An 8,054-nucleotide genomic window follows, 5' to 3' on the forward strand; every position below is an offset into this window, starting at 1 on the left:
TGCAGGTTGAAGCCTGCGTGCTGGTATAAGACTGCACCAATACAAAATCATTGTAAAAGGAAGTTTCTAATTGAAAGAAGATAGAGACATATTGCAGCAGGTGGTTTTCACCCACATTGGGTTTCCACCTTATATCTTGTGTTCCTTTGTGTGATTGTCTACTCTCCTTTTCTATTCCTGCTTACGGTTATATGGTTCTGACACACAGATTAATGATCAATATCTGAAGAATAAATTAAGTTATAAGTCAGGAAGGTATACACAAGTTTCATTAGTCAGATCTGCTAATCTTTATATAATTTGAAAAAGAATTTGATAATATTGATTCACCTACCCCCTCTCAGTATTATTTTCAACAAACACTATCATAAGCTACCTATTTTACCTTGTAAAGCCATCTGGAACTCACCATTGAATTGTCCTGAGGTCTTGGGAAAACATCCCACACACTGTTCCAAATGATAAAGTCGTACTCCTCTACCATTGCATCAACTCAGACTGGTTGCTTCACTGCTTCCTCGAATGAAGAAGGTTCAGTCTCAACACACTCCCCAACCAGGGCCATGTAGCCAATGTACTGGTCGGGTGATCTCCTCTGTCTGTGCTGAGAAGATGGTTGTCCTGCATTCTCTCGCACATCAATCATCAACCTGTCAGCTTCCTTTGAGAGTTTCCACCCATCTCTGGAAGACTCAGCATGAGTGGATGTCTCCACTCTCAGATCCTCTACATGCAGCTGCTCCACATCAGTATGAGGCTCCTCCTCCTTAGGAACTGAAAGTTCCTCCTTCGCATGCAACTTGAGCTCCCTCTCAAGTGATATTCGCATGATTTCTACTCGTCGAACTTCAGATCTCTGCGTACCACTGTCCTCTGACTGGTAGGTAGGAACACTGGATAGTTGTGGGGTGTATCAGTGTACCCCACAAGTATCCCCAACTCAGTTGTTGGATCTAGCTTCTTCCAGGCATCTTTGGTCACATGGAAATAAATTGATGATCTAAAGATCCTAAAGTGACTCACATCTAGTCAGTTCCCGAAAAAGGCCTCCATAGGTGTCTTCATTCCCAGTATATGGTACGGGCTTCTGTTATGCAAGTTATGTTGCATGCCTCAGCCCACAAATGAAGTGTTAGGCTTTGTTCATGCAACATCGCTCAAGTTTCTCCCACAATCGATTTGTTCTTCCTTTCGACCACCCCATTTTGTTGTGGGTTATGGGGTGTCGTCAACTCCTGTTTAATTCCTTCTATAACGCAGAAGTCCTTAAACTATTGGGAGACATACTCTCCACCATTTGTGCTACGCAAGGCCCTTATTTTCTTTCCAGATTCTTTCTCTCCCAACGCTTTAAACTCACAAAACCTCAAGAAGGTTTGATCCTTCTTTTGCATAAAGTAGATCCAACGTCTATGCGAAAAATCATCATTAAAAATAACATATTACCTTTGTTTAGTGGTGGAAGCTGTAGAGAATGGTCCACATACATCTGTGTGAACTCTCCCACTCTTTACGCTCGATCCTCAAAAGAATATTTTGCATACTTACCCAAGGTACAACCTTTGCATGTATACGTCTACTCCAGTTTTCCCTTGGGAATTTTGGTAGAAATCTACTGCACGATATTCAAGGCCCCATGGTGCAACTGGCCCAATCTTCTATGCCATAGCTCACCAACATCTTGGCTCTGCACCATCTCTGCTTTGGAACTTAATGCAACACAGTGGGCAACCAGAAAGGACACAAAAATCAGCAACATCTCATTGATTGGGCAACCAAGAAAAAGCGTACTATTTCATTGGAAACATCCAAGAATAGAAAAGAGGGAAACATCTGAAAAACTAGGAAAAAGGAAACATCTAAAATATCTTGGCTTTATCTAATTATGCAGTTTGATTTTATCTTTTGTAATAAAGAGAATGATTGCATTGTTTTATAAAATGCTCATCTCTTCTTCATAATAAAGTGGTGGTATTGTTTGCAGACCTGTGTTATTCCAGTGTTTGTGTCTACAGTCTGTTTTTTTTATTCTCTGTTTTTTTAATTTTCAGATCTGCAAGTAGATCAATTGGTATCAGAGCATAAGATCTTGGAAGCCATCCACCTGTTCGAAGAAATTTTTTTTTTAAGGGTCATACATTTCACTCCATTCAGTGAATGAAAATCATGAACTCGCCAGTGAATGATTTAGCTAGGGCTCTTCAAGAGCTAATTACGCTGCAACAACAACAACGCCCTCCAGGGCAAATGCAGCTTGATACACGCTTTCAACTGCCCAAATTCTCAGGGCAAATGAATGGTGAGACTGTTGATAATTGGATCCGCAGCCTCTCCAACTATTTTAGAACCTGTCCAACAATGGACGAGGAGATGAAACTTCAGATCGCCAGTCTACAATTGGAAGGCCTAGCACAAACATGGTGGGATACTCATCTTGAGAATATGTTCTTGGTTGTGGACCTTGGAGAACAAGCCGAGACCAAATTGACGCATATCACATCTTGGAATCTCTTTTGCGAGGCCTTACATGAACACTTCTATCCTCTAGGATATATACAAAATCTCCTTGCCAAATGGTTGCAGCTTCGACAACTACCCAATCAATCAGTGCAAGCCTACATTGATGTCTTCTGCAAGTTGTGCATTCAACTCCATATATCCGATCCAGACGAGGTACTAATTATCAAATTTAATTTTGGTTTGCTAATGCTTCTTCGTCGTGAAGTTGAATTGTTTGATAGTGCTTCATTAGACAAGGCCTTTATTCGGGCCCTGGCGGTGGAACGCAAAGTGGGTACTCGAATCTGATATCCTCAAGCCAGAAATGGTCCATCTTCCTTTGATTCTTCTAATGTCACCTCTGCCTCATCCCCCACACCTCACCGCACCTCCTGGTGCACATTTCACAAGACCAACTCACATGCTTCTGCAGATTGTCGAGTATTGAAAAATCTCCGCCCCCAGAAAACTCTTTTTACAGAGGTCGAACAACCAAAGGCCACTACCCCACTTCCAGCTATTTCTCTCGAAAATCCGACAGAAGTGGACCCCTCTCTCATCCTCATGACTGCTAATTCAACAAACACCTCTGTTACGCCTTTGTTTACCCATAATTGTCAAATCAAACATGAGTTGGCCACGCTTATTCTTGACAATGGGAGTCAAAAGAATCTTGTGTCACAAGACTTAGTTGAACACCTTTGCCTTCCCACCACTCCTCACCCCCACCCATATCATCTCGGTTGGGTCAGAAAGGACGGTCCTCGTCTTACCATCTCACAATGTTGTGTTGTCACCTTTGCTATTGGGCCTTTTCGTGATACTGTGGTATGTGATGTTTCTCCTCTAGATTGTGCTAATTTATTGCTAGGAATTCCATACCAAGAGGCTTGACATGCTGTTTATCATGCTACAGATCACCAATACCACTTGCAGCACGATGGGCGCAGCTATGTGCTCACATCCTGAGCTAGCACATCAACCCAACCTTCCATTGGCAAAGCTCCCATTATAAGAGTCAATTTAAACCAAGATGTTTCTTTGTGCTTGGTTTGCCCTGTCAAGCCAGACAACCTCACCAATCCAGGCCCTCCTTCAATGGCTCCTCTACTCCATGAATCTGCAGATGTCTTCACCCAACCCACAGGGCTGCCTCCAACACGCTCTGTTGAACACCACATTGATCTTGTTCCTGGCGCTTCCTTACCCAATGCCCCATCTTATCGCCTTGCTCCTCGAGAGGCAACTGAGATAGAACGCCAAATTGAAGAATTGTTGACATCCGGTCATATTCAGACGTCATCCTCGCCATGTGCATCTCCAGCTTTTATTATTCCCAAAAAATATACTTCTGAATGGCGCCTCGTGACATACTATCGAGCCCTTAATAAAGCCACTATTAAAAACCTTCTGCCTTCTGTGATCCAATATGGAGGAATTCTGCCTTTTGATACAGGAGGAATTCTGCCTTCTATGATCCAATATGGAGGAGGGATGCCTCAATACAACTCTTCAGGTCATGTAATGGGTACACGGCCTCAGCAAGGCCACTGGTTGAATCAATCTAATATGCGACCAGGAGGGCCATCGGGGATTATGACTAATATGATGCATCATCAAATGCCCCAACCCAATGCTATGTTGCCTGCACAATCACAGGCATTGCTGCAACATCAAAGATTTCAGGCAATGCAGAGTGGTGTTCCTCATTTTCCTCCTGTGCCAACTCAACAAGTATTCAATTCACATCCTCCACCTGCCATGCACAGATACAATGAGGCATTTTTGGGTGGGGATTTTAGGGATCACCGTAGTAAGTCTCAACAACGTGGAAAGCAAAATCAGCGTAATAGCCAATAGAATTCAGATACGAACAGCCAGTCAGGTAGGTCTAATAATGGCTGGCCACAGTTCCGATCAGAGTATATGTCTGCAGAAGAAATCGAGAGCATTGTTCGCATGCAGCTTGCTGCAACTCACACCAGTGATCCCTATGTTGATGATTATTATCATCAGGCTGTGCAAGCAAAGAATGCTACTGGTTCTCGAGGAAAAAGTCAGTTTGCACCATCTTCTCTACGTGAATTGCCACCGCGAACAAAAGCGGTAGCAGAGCCACGTGCTTATCTTCAGGCAGAGGCACTGGGAAGAGTGCCATTTTCTTCTATTCGTAGGCCTCGTCCACTTCTGGAAGTGGACGCTCCTTCAACACCAAATGCCACAGGTGATAATGTAAATGAACCCAAGGCCACTGAGAGACCCCTTGAACAGGAACCAATGCTGGATGCAAGGATTGTTATTGAGGATGGGCTGTGCCTTCTTCTTGATGTGGATGATATTGATCAGTTTTTGCAAGTATCTCAACTACAAGATGGTGGGGCCCAATTAAAAAGAAGGCGGAAGATTCTGTTGGAAGGATTAGCAACTTCTCTGCACTTAGTTGATCCTCTTGGAGCAGAGGGTGGCCATCCAATTGGGTTGGCTCCAAAAGATGACCTTGTTTTTCTACGCCTGGTTTCTCTTCCCAAAGGGAGAAAACTTCTATCAAAATACCTTCAGCTTCTCACACCTGGAAGTGAACTTGCACGAATTGTCTCCATGGCAGTTTTTCGTCATTTGCGTTTTTTGTTTGGTAGCTTAACTCCAGATCCCAGTGCTACAGTTGGGCTTGCTAAGACTGTGGCTATGTGTGTTTTCAACATGGATTTAGATGCCCTTATTGCTTGTTTGATAGCAGTAGTTTGTTCTTCAGAACAACCACCACTTCGTCCTCTTGGAAGTTCTACTGGTGATGGGGCATCGGTGGTTCTAAAAGCTATTCTGGAAAGAGCTACAGATATCCTGACAGATCCACGTGCTAGTTATACCATTCAAAAGAGAAATATTTGGCAGGCATCATTTAATTGCTTCTTCAAATTATTGACAACATACTGTACTAATAAGTACGATAGTATCATGCAATCCCTATCATACCATTCTGAGGCACTTGCGGATGCTAAGCTCATGTACAGCACCTATGAGAAGGAATTCTACAGTTTAGTGCAAGCTTTGAAGCAATGGCGCCATTACATTCTTGGCAAAGAGACCATCCTCCATACAATTCATCATCCGGTTGATAATATTCCAGATTTTCAGCCTCCTCTGCTCAAAGATACAATTCTGGACTTCAAGAAAAGGGATACACGACATCAGCCATACTTCTCATATTTGGTTGGTAGGAAGGGACACACACCAGCACAGGCAAAATGGATCAATGCAGAAACATTGCAACACAATTTCCCTCAGTTGGTGGAGGAAGCGGGGACGCTTCCTGATCTAAACAGGGAGGAATTGGGCAACCAGAAAGGACACAAAAATCAGAAACATCTCACTGATTGGGCAACCAAGAAAAAGCGTACTATTTCATTGGAAACATCCAAGAATAGAAAAGAGGGAAACATCTGAAAAACTAGGAAAAAGGAAACATCTAAAATATCTTGGCTTTATCTAATTATGCAGTTTGACTTTATCTTTTGTAATAAAGAGAATGATTGCATTGTTTTATAAAATGCTCATCTCTTCTTCATAATAAAGTGGTGTTATTGTTTGCAGACCTGTGTTATTCCAGTGTTTGTGTCTACAGTCTGTTTTTGTTATTCTCTGTTTTTTTAATTTTCAGATCTGCAAGTAGATCACACAGTCATCTACCTCTACCTTGTAGAGATTCTTAGCTTGAATCCCAATCCTATTTGTCTGTCCAGTACCGATGGCCTCAGGAATACGTTTCCTTTACTAAAGACTACATCATAGCCTTTGTCTTCTAGCGTAGCGACATACACAAGATTCTTCTCCAGACCTGGTACATAATTTACATCAGTCAGGGTGAGAGGAGCTCCATGCTCCCTTTGAAACACAACCATACCTTCACCTGAAACACGGTACTTTCCATCATCACCCATCTCGATCTGCATCTGGAGTTCCTTCTCCTCCAAGGTACTGAAAAGATTCTTGTCATCGAACATGTGGAAAGAGGCTCCACTATCCAGGTACCACACACATCCCACCATGGATGAAACGATGCATGAGATGGGAGAGAAATCCAACTCGAACAGTGAGGCCAGTGCCTCACCGTCTTATCCCTTTGAGGATCCCTTCTTGGATTTATTTCGTGGACAATTCATAACATAGTGGCCCACCTCATGACAGTGAAAGCATTGCACTTTTGATTTTTCAAACTTCTTCCCATCATGGGAAGAACTAGATTTGGGATGGGATGCCTTCCCTTTCCCTTTCCTCACCTTACTTGCTAAGGCTGGATTTTCTTCATCATCTTGCTTTGATGAAGATCCATCTCTCGTGCTTCTTCTTATCTCATCCTGCATTAGATCTGACCAAATTCGTTTCCAATCTGGCAGTTTCTCTCTTCCATTTACTGAGTCTTGGTAGCTATGCTAGCTCTTAGGAAGATCGACGAGAGCAAGACTCACCATTTCATCATCGGCTGCTGTGATCCCTACACTTCTAAGATCATCCATACAGGTGTTGAGCTTGTTCAGATATGTAGAGAACATGTTGCCCTTTTCACACTTGATTTTCTGAAGCTTGTCTTTCAGTGCTAGCTTCCTCTGATCGTTGTTGTTCTGATATAGATCTTTCAATGTTTTCCACATTGAAAACAATGTCTCCTTCCCACAGAGGCTTGTGACAATGTGGTCTCGAACTCCCTCCAGGAGGATTCTCCTCGCTCTAGCCACACATTTCTTTCATTCTGCCAATTTTATAGCATTAGCCACTGCTGGCTTGGGGACTTCTTGATCAATGAAGTCCTTTAGACCGTTGTCCTCTAATACTGCTTCCATGTGATCCTTCTAGGCTATATAATTCAAGCTGCCATCAAGGGCATACTCGAGTCTTAAACCGTTGAACGCCATTATTGAAATTTGAGATGTGATAAGAATTTGCATTCTATAATTAGGAACTCCAAACTCTGAACTTCTCCCTTCTTTGTATATTATTCTTTGCTTTGATCACCTTTACTCTGATAACATGTATAATTTCCCAGTGTAGATCAACAAATTATGCAATATACGAAAGCAAAATATAAGATCTACTTCTACAACAAACTTGCGAAAGCTTAATCAATTTTGAGCAAGATCAAATAGAACACATATAACTGAGAATGAGAAAGCAATCACACATGAACACACAAGAATACTCTGGGGAAAGCCTCAGCTAAAAACCCCGATCTTTGTATTATCATACAAGTGGAAATATGTCTGGATTAGACAAAGCATTAGCTCACAAGCTATACTACTCTCAGTACAATCCCTCAATACAGCTCACAAACTGAATAGACGCAAGATATGCCTTCCCTCAACCCTCCAAGCCTCCTATTTCCTTGCACAGTTTTCCATGGGGTCCAATGCTACGACCTGTGTGCCCCATCACACACTAATCAAACTCAAAAGTAACTGTGCAATCTCCAAGGAATGAATTCCTTCTGCATGCAAGAGATATCCTCCATGGAATATTCCTGCAATTGATAGTACAGTGTCCCATCATCGGATCTCAACTGG

At 42.5% G+C, this 8,054-nt stretch overlaps 1 pseudogene; it reads left to right on the forward strand.

Annotated features, from left to right (window-relative positions):
* Nucleotides 1–3,597: 3,597 nt before the first annotated feature.
* Nucleotides 3,598–6,364, forward strand: LOC149162636 (protein PAT1 homolog pseudogene; annotated as a pseudogene).
* Nucleotides 6,365–8,054: the final 1,690 nt, after the last annotated feature.

This window comes from Pinus tabuliformis, chromosome 5_2 (assembly GCF_031772625.1).
Source record: "Pinus tabuliformis cultivar Carrire ecotype Pingquan chromosome 5_2, CPIR1, whole genome shotgun sequence".
NCBI lineage: Eukaryota > Viridiplantae > Streptophyta > Pinopsida > Pinales > Pinaceae > Pinus > Pinus tabuliformis.